Here is an 18,001-nt window from a genome sequence, read left to right as displayed (position 1 = left end):
AGACTATGGTATGATCAAGCACTTTTGATTAGACTGGAGAATTCTTTGTAAAAAAATAAGGTTAGAAGGTTTCAAATCATGAAAAGTCCACAAGGAAGTATAGGAAGTACAGAAGTATACAGGAAAGGAAGAATAAGCTAAGAAATGATAGCTATAGTTCCCAGTCACTCATCATTCCTTAAAGATTTGCTCATTATACCTCTTCTGAGTCTAATTATTGTGAATTCAGTATCAATGTGGATGTCCTTCCAATACCCTGGCCTCTTGGCTCCTTGACCTTCTCTTCTCCATTGATTCTATTCTCCACCTTAACTTCAGTTATCCATTCTCATATACCTTAGCATTATCAATATTTGTACACTTTTCTCTGATTCCAATTTTAAGCTTTCAAAACTCGGACTACTTTCTCCTATCTTCCAACTTACTCCCTCTAAACGCACAACTCCAACAACCCTCAGACCACATAGGACCTACAATGAACAAGCTGACGGCACCACATTTTTACAGCCTCATTCTTCACCTTCCTCCTTAACTGGCTTAGATTTCACAAACCATTATTGTAATTACTCCCTATCATACATCTCTAATTCTGCTCTCCTCTCCAAGGTATTTGCCCAACTAAACTCAAACACTGGTTAAATCATCAATTACTCTGCACCTGTAGCCCAATGGCTTGAAGTAACTAGAAAAAAAATTCACAATTATCTCAAAACTAGTCTCATTACCACTAACCTCAGATGCTACCTGGCAATCTTATCTATTTCTATTCATTCACTCTTAAAGGTAACTCTTTTACACCTTTGCACTTTTAAAATCTCCAGCATCTCCTCCCCTATCCTCAAGTTTAGCTGGTGACCATGACACCATTTCCATTACAAGCTCTCAACAACATATCGACACAGCTCTATTGTACCCATATACTTTGCCTACCTTTCTATCACTATGGATGAATTGCCCATGCTTCTATTCAAAGCCATCTCTTCCTCACTTAGACATTAGATCTTATTCTTGTTTTCCTACTCAGGCTCCAAAACTTCTCCTTTTCTCTCCTACATCACTGACTTTTCTCTCATTACTGGAGCATCTCCATCAACATCAAAACATGCTTTTACACAAAGAGGTAAGACCAGCTGTAAGCCGAGGGGAAAGGCCTCAGAGGAAACACACACACACACGCATGCACACACACGCGCACACACACGCACACACCCACACACACTCACGCACACAATGCTATTATTTTTTCTCATGTTGTTATTCCTCACCTCTTATACCCCTCCATTTATTGCACCATTTTTATGCTCCCCTCTACAGTGAAATTCCTTGAAAGAAAAATTCTCTATACTCCCTCTGCCCCCATTCTCTCTTAAATCCACTCCAGTCAAGCTTTGTTCCAAACCACTCCACTGAAACAGCATATTTCGAAGCTTCCAATAACCTCCACATTGCCATCAGTCAACTCTCCATTTTCAGCTTACTCGGCCTAGGAGCAGCATTAGACACCACTGATCACTCCTTTGGTGAAACATTTTTTTGATTGGCTTTAGGGTTACTACATCCTCTGGATTCTCATTCTACCTCGCATTACCTCACCAGATGCCTCAGTCTTCTTTGATAGCTCCTCCTCATCTCAACTTCTTGCTCAAAGGCCCAGCACTTGGATCTCTCTCTGTACTCACTATCTAGGAGATTTCATTCTGTCTCAGGGTTCTAAATATCTTCTACACACTAATGACTACTACATGTATGTCTCCATGATAACCTCTCCTCCGAACTCTTAAATCCTTATCCAACTTTCTACTTACTCCTCATTGCCACGAAAGTCTAATAGGCATCTGTGCAGAGTTAACAGGGCAAGCCTAAAACTACTGTCCTTAAAAAGGCCTGCTTATAAGGTGGGTCCATGGCTGGCATCTGTGAATTTATATTTCAGGAGAGCTCACACCATTCCTTGATAAGAATAGCTCACTGTGCCTAAACTGTCTATGTAAACAATGTTATAATGAACACTTGCTTTCCTTCTGAGAGACTGCAATTTTGATATGTACTAGGCAGAGAGTGGCTATGTGATCAGGACTCGTTAGAAAAATGGCTGATTATAGGTCTGAGGTAGGAATGTACAAGATGAACTTGAAATATCTCATCATACCAGAAAGCAATAAAACTATAAAAGACTACTAGGATTGTGTTAAAAGAATTCAGGAACCAACTTAAAGAGTTCCACTGGTCAAAGTTAAGCAATCTGAGCATCAATAAGAATGATTATTGTATGGACTATAACACATCAAATGTGTTCAAATCCACGAGTTCAAAAGGATAACTAAAACAAACTCACACAATGATCACCTTTAGAGGCTACTGGGTGACTAAATAATTGTTTTAAAAGTTGGTGAATGAAATAAAAGAAAATTTTTACTAATAGTATCTCAAGATGACCAACTATTTGATGAGAGGAAATCTCTCTTTATAGAAGTATTTGCCTAATAAACAAACAAAAAAACATCGAAAGGTAGATGTTGTAAGGGAGAGCAGAGGGAATCTATAGATTAAGACCAATTACAACATATAAACCTTATTTAGATCCCGATTTGAAGACACAAATTTAAGAATATAATAAGACAGTTGGAGAAACTGAAACCATGGCTGATATAACTTTAAGAGATTATTTTTTAGTGAGATAATGTTATTAAGTCTATATATGAAAGAATTATATGTTGGAGATGCATAATGAGTATTTGCAGATAAAATGGTGTGACATCTCAGATTTCTTTAGAACACTGGGAGGGTAGAGGGAGTGAGGGTATAGAAGAAACAAGATGGGCTATGCGTTGATAACTATTGAGGAAGGGAGATGCAACACAGAGGTTCACTGCACTAATTGCTCTACTTTTGTACATGTTTTAAATTCTTTTTTGTTGTTGTTTAAAAAAAAAAAAATACTGTTTCCTACTCACAGAACCAGGAAAAGATTTCTTGGTTCTGTTTAACAATACCCTAGACTGAAGAGCTCTTACACTGCTGATAGAACAATAAATAGGTATGCCACTTTGAAAACCAATTTGGTAAAGCTGAGGATGCACATACTATAAACCAAAAAATTCCACTTCCAAATTTCTGCCCTGAAGAACTCTTGTACATATATAAACACAAAAACATGTACAAGAATGATCATGAGAGACTTTATAAGCAAATAATTTAGAACCTAAAGGTCCATGAAGAAGAAAATAGATAAATCATGGAATATTCAGAGAAAGACAACTATATGACAGCAAAAATAAATGACTATGAGTTACATGTCAACATGGATACATCTACAAGCATACCTTTAAATGAAAGAAGCAATTTGAAGAACATATAATTTATAGTATCAATATACTGAGTTTTAAAATGTGCCTGAGAATAAAACACCAAATTCAGGATCATGGTTACCTTTGAGAGGGGCGTATGGTGATGTGACAGGCAACAGGTACACAAAGAGCTTTTCAATGTACTGAATATATTTTATTTTTTTTAACTAGGTATGTTTAAAACAGAGGTGTTCCTTATATTGCTCAAAATATTTCATAATATTTAAAAAATTCTATAAAAAAACATGGAGAAGCAACATTAAGAATAATTTTTTTTAGTTCCTATATTTTAAAAGTTTGTGAAGAATAATGAATGTGCATTATTTTCAAAATAATCAAATCTTTTTTGTTTGGTAATTCAGGTTTTCTTTCACAATCTTCAAACAAAATATGATGTTTCAATAGTTGTATAACAATGGACCTAAATCTAACACTGGAGAATAAGAGTTAAGAACAATGATGGCAGCTGTTCATGTATTAGCAACTAAAACAGATATACTGGAATGTTCAAACAGTTAATAATACTGAATTATTACCAAGGAAACAAAATTATAATAATAGTTTAAGTGTCAAGTTTTAACCCATAACAAATAAGAGGACTAAACATCACTAACTGTCATAACCATATATCCCACTCTCATCTAATCCTCATAGAAAGAATAACCAGCATAAGGATTAACTGGTATATTAAATCTAATTAACGTTTTACTATTTATATCATTATTAAATTGGCCACCAGAGGGCCCCAAACAGCACAGTGAGAACCTTCTACTTCAAAAGATAGATATCCAAACCAAGTGAAAGAGCAAGAAATGTATTATCCTAACATGTAGGTGGGAATACTTATATTCAAATCAAATGCATAAACTTACTATGATAGCAAACCACCGTGTCTCGAATCTTTGGGTTTCTCTTCAATGGTTTCTTCCCTTTAGCCTCAAATCTTTAAAAACAAAACAAAACAAAACTTCCATGTTGTTTTTTATTTTCACTTCCCATTCGTTCTTCAATCCACTTAAATACAGCTATTACTCTAATCGGTTTTGCTATAATGCTTTTTACTATGGAAACCAATGACCTATAAACCGCCAAATCCAAAGATTAGTTTTTAATCTTTGTCTGACTGCCACTTGAAACTGTTTATCAAACACTCTTTCTTGAAACATTCTTTTTTTTGACTCTGTGAGACCATGAATTTAGAATTCTTCCATGCTTAAAAGACAGCTAATTATTGGTTTATTCATTCAATCATTCATGTAACAAATACTGAGAATTCAACAATAACAAGGAGCTTTAATAGTCTAAGGGGAGAGAGAAAAGATAATTATAAATAGTTATATTGAGCTACCACAGAACTAAATGCAGGGGTGTCCCTAGAAGGGAGAAGACTGGGCCAACTCAATCCAAGAAGGACTGCCCATTATTTGCAATTTTCATAGGCTCTTTGGACTATGGTTAGTGACAAAATTTTGAAACCAAATTTAAATACTATTCAGGAAAAAAAAAAAAAAGTATAATATAGTCCCTGAGTCATCCCTGTCCACCACCTCAACACAGGATCTAGGAAAGCAGCCTAAGTTCCCCTATCAGTGGGACAGGCCTGCTATAGGTTATCACCAAAATGTTTAATGAGAGTGTCCTCACTAACATTTTCTCCTAAATGTCCTGCAATCTGACTTCTCTTTCCCATTTCTATTAAGACAACAGGGAAGTACAAATTTGTTTTCCTAACTAGTTTTTCTACCTCTGATTTTTCTTTCTCCATCTCTTCTTCCTTGGGCCATTTCTTCTTTTTATTCCACACAACTCTGCAGAAGTTCATCCAATCCTATTCATTTAACTACTAAATATCCGATTATGCTTTACTAATCTATATTGAACCAACCACTCTATCAGACATATTTCTAATAATAATATTTGACACACTCATAATAGATTTAAAAAGCAGAGTTGTGTTTAGTCTCTTTCTTAAAGAGAAAATCTGACTAAATGACCCTACCTATCTTCGGACTAGATTACAGTCCTTGGATTCAAGTTTGGTATGGTTTATGGTTATGAGGCCATGAGGCCATGAAGCTGCAGGCCCCCAACATTCAGAGCCCTACTTGTCCTCTAGGCAGGGGGAGATGGTGAGACACACAAGGGTGACACAAAGCGGTCATGAGACTTCAGAGAGGATCTCCCAGGATTAAAGATACCTAAAACAAATCAAAGTTCTATAAAATACAGTTATTCGTGTATAATAATTACTTCAGTGTGCCTTTGCTTATTTGTCTAAATATATACCTCTGTAAGTGTGAGACTCTTCTCAAAAAAAAAAAAAAAAAAAATGGTCCTGTTAATTCAAAAAAGTAATTTTTTAAAAAAGTCTTTATACTTAAGGCTGCTGCTGCTAAATCCTCTACAGGGGCTATGAGTGTGTGGGGTGGGGAGGGTGAATGGGATGTGGCGAGGGCAGAGAGAAACAATTATTTATCAGGGCAGAAATACACGGACTGAAGAGTTAAGTTACAGATAACTGCTAAATTTCAATGATTCTAGATATGTTTTGAGTGTACTCAAAGGGTTAAAGCTCATTAAGATACCAGATGAAACTTGCAAGCACACATCCATTACCGTAGTTAATAATTATACAATTTCCCAATCTGCAGAAGGCTACTTCACTCAGAAAGACCAATACAACCGCAATCCTTTATCTTTAGCATGGTCAGAGTCTGGTGAATGGGTCAAAGATTTATAAAACAGGATGAACTGTATCAGCAGGTTTTATCTTTGCAGAAAACTGCAACTAAAAATACTCATAACAAAATACATGTAGTTAAAAGAGAGTGCTTTCTCTTTTTTATTACCAACCTGAAAAACTCAGTTATAAAGCCTTTCCATGTCCATTTTACCAAAAACACTAAGCATCATAAAGTTACTCAGTAGCATCAAAGGATAAAATGAAAAGGCAGCATAGGTTTTAGAGTAATACAGATGTGGGTAAAAATCCTACTCTGCAACTTATCAAAAAATGTAAACTTGAAATTACTGAAGCTAGGTGATAGTTACATGGGGTTCATTATACTAATCTTTCTTTTTCTGTATATTCTGAAAACATTCATAATAAAAAATAAAATTTCAATGTATGTCAAGTGAGGATTAAGGTTCTTTATCTGTCAAATGAAAATAATATCAATCCCTATCTGACAGTGTTTGTGAGATGAGCACAAAGTAAGTACTCAAAAATGTCAGTCTTAAATCTCAGAACTACACACACATACTTAGTGACACAAACAAAAGCCAACCCACTGTATTTCCTTCAAGTTTTTGTTTTTAATGTGTATTTTTATATAGCTGTAACCATAAAATTGAAATAATTTTGTATTCTGCTTTAATCCATACATGGTCACCTTTTAATGTCAATCTATAGTTTTCCAAATCATTTTTAATGCTAGCTTAATGTTTTCATAATGAATCTAATTTAGTTCATCATGACTCTCTAATTCATTAATTTGTTTCTAACTTGTTGCTATTATAGCCATTGCTGCAATAACTTATTTCAGGCAGTTAGCATTACTTTTCAATTATTTTCTTCTGATATACTTCCAGGTATGGAATTATTGGGTCAAAGATATATATATTGTTATAGCTCTTGATATTTATTATGCTGTGTGCAAAAGACCTGGATACTGTATAATGCCACAAACAAAGGCTGAGACTCTCAGTCTTACTGCAACTTTGTTAATATCTTAAAAAATAATTTTACTAGTAAGAACGCTGACACATTTTATGTGACTTGTGAAAGAATATAAGATGCATTATTTGTCCCTCAAGAACAAAAGCAATTGAAATTTAAAGCTATTACACATTCTTGCATTTGAAGTAATAGTTACTAAAACAAACCAGTGGGCAGACAACCGATTGTTTAAATCTCCTTGCATAAGCTTTGATTTCCTTTGCTATAGTCGGGTTTTCAGGAGAGACATCTCTAATCATGTTCTCACCACCACATGAGGTTACTGCAGTGCCGTGAGCCTCTTAGTTGCGCTTACAATACAGTGAGAATTCCTCCCTCCCACCCCATTCTAGAAGTTGTCTTCTCCAAGTCAAGTCCAAGCACTGGACCTGAAAGTGAACCTTAATCTAGCTGCTTTTTTGCCTTAAGAATAGAGTGACCATACATTCTGATTTGCCCAGAACAGTCCTAGTTTAAGCATGCTTATCTTGTGTCTTGTTTAGTCAGTTTCCCTTTTCACTCTTAAAAATGTCTCGGTCTGGAGATAAATTATATAGTAACCCTAGTTAAGAACTATATAAATACATGAATAAATGTTCTATTAGTGACGAGTGTAACTCTTAATACATTTTAACAGTAGAAGTAAAGGGAAATGTTGTACTCAGTTTTCCTGTAAAAATTTTTAAATAATGAAATACTAATTGAAATTAGGTTGAACTATACCTAAAAATCATAATATGCATTTGGGAATCTCACGACAGTGATAAAAATTAAATGAGATGGAAAAGAGGATTAAACCTGTTTGGCAACTAAGAAGAAAAAAAGAGTCTGGCTGTCAGGTTCTGAATAATAAAGCTGTGGATATCAGTATAAAAACTTTGGATCCAGTTTTCCTAGAAAATATCTCAGGCAGCAAGAAACAACTTGTCCAAAGCTCATCCTTTCTAAGGAAGGTCAAAGAAGAAATCTTAAAACATAACACTTCACTTCTCCTCCCCCACATCACGTACTACCAAAAGGACTGATCTACTAACCATGATCTCATAAGCATAAGGTGAGTCTCAGGAGTCTGCCTTCCAACCTTTCTGCTTGCTCATCTCCACCCACCCCCTAAAAAAGATGAAAAACAAATAATAAAAAAACAACTTTACAACTTAAGCCCTGACATTCCTTGGTAAAACATCATACTCATCTTAGCAAATGGCAATTCCACTCTTCTAGTTCACTGGGCCAAAAACCTTGGCATCCTCACGGGTTGATTTTTTTTTTTTTTCCAATTTGTCATCAAATCCTTTTAGCCCTACCTTAAAATTCATTCAGAACTTGACCACTTTTCTCCACCTTCAATTGCTACTGCCCTGGTTCAAATCACCATCATTTGATTTACAACAGTCTCCTGATTGGTTTCCCATCTTCCCCTACTGCCCCCTCAAAAAAACTGAGGTTTATAGAAGTGGCCCCCGGTCAAGTAGCCTGCAGGTAGTGGAGCAGGACTGGAATGCAGGAAATCAAACTGCAGAGCCTAAGTTCTTAACCACTATACCATACTGACTCTCTGGTTTTACGTCTTTGCACAACTGTATAGCTAGAATCCAAGCTAGTACCCAGCCAACAAGTCATATTAAATATAAGCACAAAGCACTGACTTACGTAGAATGGTATGACAAGAACAAAACCAGTATAAAGGAGCATCATTATCAAAGAATTCCACTTGTAAAGTTTACTGTAAACTTAATATTGAGGTGAATAATAAATGCCTTTTAAGAGGACATATCTCTCTCTTTTAATCTCTTGCTTCTTTTATATCTGACACATTCTCTCTTACTCCCTCCTACCCCTTCCTCCCTCCCTTTCTCTCTTTCTCTCCTTTTTAATGATCTGGCAATGGGATGCTAAACTTCCAAAAAATTAAATATTCAATTTAAAATCCTGTTGCTTAGCAAGTTAAAGAGTAAAAATAACAAACTACAGACACAGAGCTACCTTCCTGACCTAAACCTTACCACTTTCTTCCTTTCACCTCTAATATCCCAAAGTATACCTCAGCACCTCTGTGCATGTATTGTTCCCTCAGCCTTAAAACATTCTTCCCCTAGACTTTTACTAGTTTTTTAAATCTGAAGTACAATTAAACATTAGATAATATGCACAGGTCTTAAGAGTTCTGTTCAACTACTGACAATTTTCTACACCCATGTAACCATCATCCAAAACAAGATACAAATTGTTTCCATGGACCTAAGGAAGTTCTCTCATGTCTCTTTCTAAATAGTTTCTCCCCAACTCCAACCCACAATTATCTTCTGATCTCTATCAGAACCCTCAATTATTTTCTGATTTCTATCACTTTAGAATAGTTTTGCTTTTTTTCTTGGACTTCGTAAACACCATACAGCATACGCTCATTTAGGTCTAGTTTCTTTCGCTTAACACAATGGTTTCAAGATTCATCTGTGTTGTTAGGTATATCCGTTGTAAGTACTGTGAATACACCATAGTTTTTCAATCCATTTTCCTATAGATGAACATTTTTGGCTATTATGAATAAGACTGCAATAAACATTATTGAATTCATTATTTTATAGACATATTTTTTCATTTCTCTTCATTAAATATCTAGTAGACTTGCCAAATCATAGGATGTATGTTTAATTTCATTAGAAACTGCCAGTTCTCCAAAGTAACTGTGTACCCTTTTGCATACCCACCAGCAATATGAGTTCCGTTTACATCATATCATCCCCATTTGTATCTGTAGTCTTTCTCGTTAGCCATTCTAGAGGAGTTGAAATGGTATTTCAATGTGAGTTGACTGCATTTCCCTAAATGATGCCAAGTACCTTTGTAAGTGTTTATTGGCCATTAGCATAGACTCTTTTGGGAAAAGTCTGCTCATGTCTTTTCCTCATTTTACTGTAAAATTACTACAGTTCTTATATGCCCTAAATATAGGCTGTTTTGACAGATAAATGTGGTGGAAATATTTTTTTCACCACTCTGTGCTTACCTACTCATTTCCTTAGCGATATCTTTTAAAGAACAATACTGTTATTTAGATGAGGTCCAATTTATCAAAATTTTTTCTTTTATGTATCTTTTTTCTCTTAGTGTCTTATCCAAAAAATCTTTGAGTACTCCAAGTTCATAAGATATTCTCCTTTTTTTCTAGAAGCTATGGCAGTTTTAATATGTCCACAAATTCTTTAATACTCCTCCCTTCAAGAGATGAGGCTTAATTCCTCTACTCTTAAATATGGGCTATAGTAATGAACGGAATTTGGGAGAAATGATGGTATGTGATCCCCAAGACTTTGTCATAAAAGGTAATGCAGCTTCCTCTGTGTGCTCACTCTTAGATCACTCACTCTGAGGGAAGCCAGCTGCCATTATGAGGGCACTCAAGCAGCCCTATGGCAGGCTCATGTGGTGAAGAACTAAGTCTCCTGCCAATAGCCAGAGAAGAGCTGAGGCCTATGACCAACAGCCATTGGAAGCAAGCCATCATAAAGGAGGATTCTCCCACCCCGATCAAGCCATCAGATGACTGCACACTTGCTAACATCCTGACTACAACCTCATGAGAGCCTCTGCACCAGAATCGCCTAGCTAAGCTTCTCCTGAGTACTTGATACAAGGTAACTATAATAAATATTTTTTGCATCAAGCCACTCAGTATTGGGAATTTGTTATGAAGCAAGAAATAATACAAAAGTTGTATGGCTTTTGCTTTTGCATTCTAAATATGTAACCTATTGTAAATTAGTTTCTGTGTATGGAGTGAGTTGAGCTGGTAGTTCTTTGCCTTCCTTATAGATATCACGTTTGAGCAATGTTTGTCTTTCTTTCTCCCACTGGTTTGATTTGGTACTTTGGTAGAAACATGTGTTAGTCCATTTCTGAGCTCTCTATTATCTATCATTGATCTCTATGTCTATCCTTATGCCAATACCACACTGTCTTGATTATTGTAGCTTTAAGAAAAATCCTGATATCAGGAAATAAAAGGCCTCTAACTCTGTCCTTTCTCAAAACTATTTTTGCTATTCTTAAGTCCTTTGCATTTCTAATAACTTCCTAGAATTAGCTTATCTATTTCTTAAAGGAAAAAAAAAAACCTACTAGGATGTTAACGAAGATTGTATAGATCAATTTAGAGAGAATTCCATTTAAACAATGCCTGTCTTCCAACCCATGAATATGGTATATCACCATTCACTTAAATCTTTTTAAACTTACATTAGCAACATTTTCTACCTTTCAGTATTGAAAGCATATCCTAAGTTTTCTTCATAGACACTTGGTGTTCTTTTTTATGCTATCAGAATGATAGTTTTTATTTCAGTTTTCAAATTGTTCATTGCTTGTATAGAGAACTATAAATAATTTTTTTATATTGACTTCGTTAAATTCATTCATTATTGTTTTTGTAGATTCCATTGTGTTTTCTATATATACAATCATGTCCTACGTAAATAACAATTTTACTTCTTTTCTAATTTTATGCCTTACTATTTTCTTTTCCTTGGCTTACTATACTTTTTAGGACCACTAGATCAATGTTGAACAGACGTGATGGAAGTGAAATATATACCCATATTATTGTTCTAATATCTGTAGGATCCATACATTTGAGGTTAGCAAATGTTTTCTATAGAGTCAAGAGAGTAAATATTTTAGGCTTTGCAGGCCCTACAGTATATCACAAATACTTACATTGTGGATATAGCAGAACAGAAGACATAAACAAGACAAACAAATGAGCATGGATATGTTCCAATAAAACTTTATGGCTACAAACGAAATTTGAATTTCTTATTAAAATATGAATTCACATGTCATAAAATATGTCTCCTTTTGATCCTTTTTCAGCCATTTTAATATGTAAATGCCACTCTTAGGTCACAGGCCACACAAAAACAGGTGATAGACTAGATGTGACCCGTAGGCAGAGGTTTGTTAGTCTCTGGTTTAGACGACTGATTTGAGACTTTTCTTCTATTCTAATATAAGCATTTAACACAATGTTTCCCTCCAAACACTCCTTTAATTGCATTATTATTTGTATCATTTCTACTTTGTACTATTTTCTTAGCCATTGCTACAGAATTTTCAGTTTATATCTTTAACATAGTCTATCTTCAAATAATATTTTACCATTTAACTTTGTCTAAAGATGTTGCAACATCATTCTTCCATTTTCCTCTTCCTGTTCTTTGTGCTATTTTTGTCATACATTTATTTCACTTGTTGCAACTATTTTTGGTTTATACAATCAATGATCCTTTAAAGAGGTTAAAAATGAGTTAAATATCCTTAATATACAACCGCACAATTGCTATTTCTGGAATTTTATGTATACATTCAACTTTCCTTCAGGTATCACTTTCCCTTTGCCTGAAGAACTGCCTATAATATTTTTTATAGCTCAAATATGCAGCAATAAATTCTCTTATCTTTCTTAGTCTAACAAAATTATTTTTTAAAGATATTTTCTACTGAGTTGTAGAACTCTACATTGACAGCACTTATTTTTTCTTGCAGTATTTTCAAGAGATCGGTCCACTGTCTTCTGGCTTGCATAGTTTTTAACCTTAGCTTTGTTCAAGCAATGTGTCTTTTTTTCTCTGCCTACTTTTAAAAATTTCTTTTTATCACTGAGTTCTAGCAATTTGATTACTATGTTATCAGGTATGACTTTATTTATGGTTATCCTACTTAGCGTTCATTGAGGTTCTTGGATCTGTGGGTTTGTAGTTTTCATCGGACTTGGAAATTTTTCAGTCATTATTTCTTCAAATAATTTTTCTCTCTACCTTCTATTTTATGGAATTCCAATTATACATATATTACACAACTTGATATTGTTCTACTAATATTGTTCCAGTTTTTTTCTTTGCACTTTATTTTTAATTGGTTCTTCTGCTGTATCTTCAAGTTGAATGATCTTTTTCTTTTGCAGTATCTAATCTGATGTTAATCTCATCCAGTGGCTTGTTTTTCATTTTGGATATTTTATTTTTCATCTCTAGATATTCCATTTGAGTCCTTTTTTCTATCACTCATTTCTCTCCTTATCATATTCATAGCTGTTTTAACATCCCTGTCTGATAATTCTATCATCAAAAATACTTCAAATGATTCTTCATTTCTAGGTCTCTTTCATTTGATTGGTTTTCTTCCTGGTTATGGTCCATTTTCCTGTTTTATTAGTATACCTAATAATCTTTTACTTGATGCTAGACATTTTAATTGTGGATGCTGGTTTTTACTGTATTCCTTTAAAAGTGTCAGACTTAGTTTTGGCACAGTTGATTTATTTGTTACTTTCAAAACTTGTTTTTAAGCTTTGTTGCAGTGGCTTTAGGGAGGCCTTCAGTCTATGGCTAATTTAACTCCACTCAAAGCCAATGTCCCATCTATGAAAACATCCCTCTGCTATGCCTACTGGAAACAAACTATGTCCAGCACTATGTGAGCTCCTGGAATTGTTCAGTGTACTAATTTCCGCCGTGACTTTCCACAGTACTGTAGAATTTCATATTCTGCATGTGCAGATGAGTATTCAACAAATGATTCTAGAGAACTCGTCTATAGATCTCCAGAGATCTCTTAGTTTTGTAGCTTTCTGCACAGTTCCCTCTGCTCCAGTTTTCTACCCCACAAATTCTAGTTGCCTTAGTTTCTCCAAACACTCCTCAGCTCTATTTGAGTTGTCTTACTTTGTGCTGCAGTCTGGAAACTACCTACAAGCAGTATGATGGGGGCACTTATAGGGTTCATGTCATTTATTTTCTTTCTGTCGAAGATCACCATCCTGCACTGACTGTTGTCCAATATCTGAAAACAGTTGTTTCATATATTTTTCTCCTGTTTTCTAGATGTTTATAGTAGGAGCATGATTTTCATACCACTTAATCCTACATGGGCAGATGTCCTTCTTTTTGCAATTCTCATAGTTTTAAACTCTAAATCAATATATACTGTAAACCCCACATATATTAATAGTTTTGCTTCAAACAGTCAATATTCTATGTTTATACTACAGGTAAAGGTATCAGAAAAAGTTTCTTTATATTTATACAGATATTTACCATTTCTGGTGATCTTCATCCTTTTCTGCAGACCCAATGTTCCATCTAGTCTCTTTTGCCTTTAGCTCATGAAACATTTTTTTAGTATTTTATGGCAGTCCAGGTCTGTAAGAGACAAATTCTTTCACTTTCTAATCTGTCTAAAAATGTCTTTGTTTTGCCTTTATTTTTTGAAGGTTTATTTCTACTGAATATAGGATTCTAGATTGACAGGTTTTCTTTTTTTATCACTTTTATAGATGTCATTCCATTTTCTCTAAGCCTCTATTCTTTCTGGTGAGAAATTCGTCATAATTCACATTGTTATTCCTATGTATTTAATGTATTATTCTGTTGCTTATAAGATCTGTTCTTTCATTTTTAGTAGTTTGATAATGATGTGCCTAAGTCTGGGATTTTTTATTTGTTGGTTTGTTTTTAATTTTGTATTTAACCTGCTTAGGGTTTGTTTAACTTCTTAAATTTGTGAGTTTATGTCTTTCATCAGTCTTAGAAGTTCTTAACCAATGTCTCTTCAAACATGTTTTATACTACATTCTCTTCTAAAAACTCCAATTATACATAATATTATCCCACAGATCTATCTGGTAGCTCTTTGCTACCTCTCCCGCACTTTGTTGTGTTTGTTCATCAATTTGAATATTCTATCAACCTTTCTTCAGATTCACTGATCTTGATATGTTAAGAAACTGTTAATCATCTGTAATGCATTCTTCATTTCTAATATTGTATTTTTAATTTATGAATTTCAATTTGGTTCTTTGGTGTAGTTTCTATGATTCTCCTGAAAATTCCCATCTTTTCATGCATGTTTTCCACCTTTACCATTAGATCCTCTGGCACTTTTTTTCACAATTATCTTTAAAACCCTGTCTGATAATTCTACCATCTGGATTATCTCTGGGTCTCCCTATACTGACTACTTCCTCTCTTGACCTTTTATCACATTTTCTCGCATCTCGCAATTATTATAAGATAGACACTTTGCATAAAAATACATTAGTAATTGAAATAAATAATATTTTACTCGTAGAAAGAGACATGACCTTCTGTCAGACCACTAGAATGGGGTCTGAGTCAATCTAATTTGTAATTGAGCTAAGTTTGGGCTTTTATGCAGCTTGAGTTTGATTCGGCTCATCACTGGATTCAAGCAGTTTGAGAGTAGGAATCAGACTTTCACTTCAGCAGGGTCTGGAATTTGAGCCCAGGTGGAATTCTAGAGATTTCTGTGCTTCACAGCTAAGCCGCCAGTTTTCAAAACTGTGAGAGTACTGTACAAATATACTGCAACTGAATAAATAAACAGGTGGCAAGTGATATAAGCCGGTTTCTCACTATTAGAGTAGGAGTTTACAGATAAGCAAGGGGAGGAGGTTATAATGATCTATGTGCTAATGGATTAGAGTTGGATACCACAGCATAAACTCACATTTAGCATAATGTAGACACAGATGAGTACATATAGAAATCTTTATAGATATGTACATACACAGATTAGTAAATGTACATATGTTTCTGGGCTCTGTCAGCTGAGTGGACCTACAACCAACAACAATCCAGTAGCAACTAGCACATCTAGCACCTAGATCTTGCTTTCTCCATTTTCCATTAAAAGGAACAAAGGTTCATTGGAGAAATGTCCAATCCCAGGATGGGGCAGGAAATATACAAAATGAACTTGGAGAATTACGTAGTGACAAAACATAGAAGTGCGTGCTCTCTGTCTCTGTCTCTCTGTCTCTGCATATCTCTCTCTCTCTCTCTCTCTCTCTCTGTCACACAAACACACACACACACACGCATGCACACACACACACATGCCCATACACACTGATGGGGGTATGTCAAAGAGACATAGAAGCCAACTGAAAGAGCTCCCAACAGCCAAAGCTGGAACAATTTCAGCAACAAAATTAAGTAGTAATTGTATTATAACCTCAAGTATAAAGTTAATATGCATGAGTAATACTGACATTAAGAATGACCGAATAAATAAATAAATGGGGAGAAGAGACAAATCTCCTGCACAGAATTCCAAATAATTTATGTAGATACTCCATCCTCGAAGAGGGGAAGCATAACTACCCATTCTGTAAGTGAGAGCTGTATATAAATGACTTCTTTCCAAAGAGTACAGTATGAAAACAGAGACTAAAAGAGTAATTTTATAGTTGAAAACTTGACAAACACTATCTTGACCAGGTGGTCAATGTCAACATTAATACTGATATGTCATGTTGACAGTATCTACCCTTAATATAATGAAAATGGCAGTTAATCTATGTGGTCTTCCTCCAAAAAATCCAAAACCCCAGTCTACTCATGAGAAAAATAGGAGACATATACCAATAGAGGTGCATTCTATAAAATACCTGAACAATACTCCTCAAAACTGTCAAAGTCATCAAAAGCACGAAAAGTATGAGAAACTCATAACCAAGAGGAACTTAAGGAAACATGACAGCTAAATGTACTGTGGGAACTTGGCTGGGATCCTAGAACAAAAAAAAGGACATTAGGTGATTGAATAAATAAAATGTCGTATCTCTGTACAATGGAAATTACTCAGCCATAAAAGAGAAAGAAGTACTGATTTGTACTACACCATAGATGAACCTCATAAACATGCTAAGTGAAAGTATGTGACTCAAAGGCCATGGACTATATTATTCCATTTAGATGAAATATCCAGAATAGGCAAATCCATTGAGACAGAAAGCAGATCAGTGGTTGCCATGGGCTGGGGGAAAGAAGGAGTAGGAAATGATTGCTTAATTAATATGGGGTTTCTTTTTGGAATGATGAAAAAGTTCTAGAACTAGATAGTGGTGATGGCTGTACAACATTGTGATGTACACTTTAAAAGTTAATAAATTTTATGTGTATTTTACCACAATAAAAAAAATGAATAGTTTCTTAAACTTCATATTTGGGTAGGTTAAGCTGCCATAAATGTTCAGTGTGAATAGTGTTTAAGTTGAAAATATTGTAAAAAAAAAAAATTTATTTTTTCAAAAATATTTTTACAAAAATAATAGTAAAAAATGAATAGATAAATAAAAACTTAAACAAAAAAATCTAGAACTAGATTCTGGGTAAAAATGAGTTTTTACCCAGGGTCCCAGATATTTAATTTCATTGCTTCTCAAAACTGTGCTAAAATACTAATAAGGTAATTTTAAGACATAAAGTTTGAAGGCTGGAAAGCATATGGTAACTAACAGAAGATCCAAGAAAGCTGAATCGTAAACCAGCAATGTGGAAAGTCAAAACCAACCTGACTTAGTCCACAGAATTCTCAAAAGGTTCAGTCAGGAATTTGAAAGCTCTTTAAGAAATGGCTTAATCTCTCAATTTCTCCCATTCCATATGGTTGGCTTACTATGCCTCTGTCGGCAAGGCAAAATTCTAGAGAATTATTCTCTGAAGAGGATTTCTGAACAGAGGTATACAAAGCACACTTTGGGGGATGGGGAAGAGGAGAAGGATTTAATCAAACCAGGGGGATTAAGTAAACATATATACATACATATACATATACTTCTTTCACTCAACTCCTAGAGGAGCAGCTTTCACACACAAGGCAAGAGATTAAAAGACTCTTCTCTTTTCAGAAAAAAAAAAAAGAAATGAGAAGCAGGTATCAGCAGGTACCAGCGTAAATGGCAAAGTCAGGTCACCCTACAGTGAACTCAGTCAATGAGTACCAATGATGTACTCAGAGCTTCCAATCAACTCTCAGGGTCACACCTGCAGTTTGCTAAGGTTCACGACTCATCTGAGAAAAGCCTCTATCAGAAAACAAAGAAAAGGAACAAGAAAAAAAGAACTTGGAAGAAACA

General features: G+C 34.8%; 1 protein-coding gene across 9 annotated transcripts in view; it reads right to left on the bottom strand.

The window, feature by feature from the left end:
- The window catches only part of SHLD2 (shieldin complex subunit 2), an 81,975-nt gene that overhangs the window by 34,953 nt on the left and 29,021 nt on the right, over positions 1-18,001 (bottom strand). For 4 of the 9 annotated variants that reach the window (XM_039872306.1, XM_039872307.1, XM_039872312.1 and 1 more), the window contains one exon: positions 4,220-4,290. The exons of 4 other annotated variants lie outside the window; for them this stretch is intronic. The gene's annotated coding sequence lies outside the window, so the exon portion shown is untranslated. Of the gene's footprint in view, positions 1-4,219; positions 4,291-8,099; positions 8,176-18,001 lie in introns of those variants that run through there. One more of the 9 variants, XM_039872311.1, reaches the window with a different exon arrangement.

Source organism: Pteropus medius, unplaced genomic scaffold, assembly GCF_902729225.1.
Source record: "Pteropus medius unplaced genomic scaffold, Ma_sr-lr_union100, whole genome shotgun sequence".
Classification (NCBI taxonomy): domain Eukaryota; kingdom Metazoa; phylum Chordata; class Mammalia; order Chiroptera; family Pteropodidae; genus Pteropus; species Pteropus medius.
The sequence above is the reverse complement of the archived record's forward strand: the minus strand, read 5'-3'. Positions and strand labels throughout refer to the sequence as shown.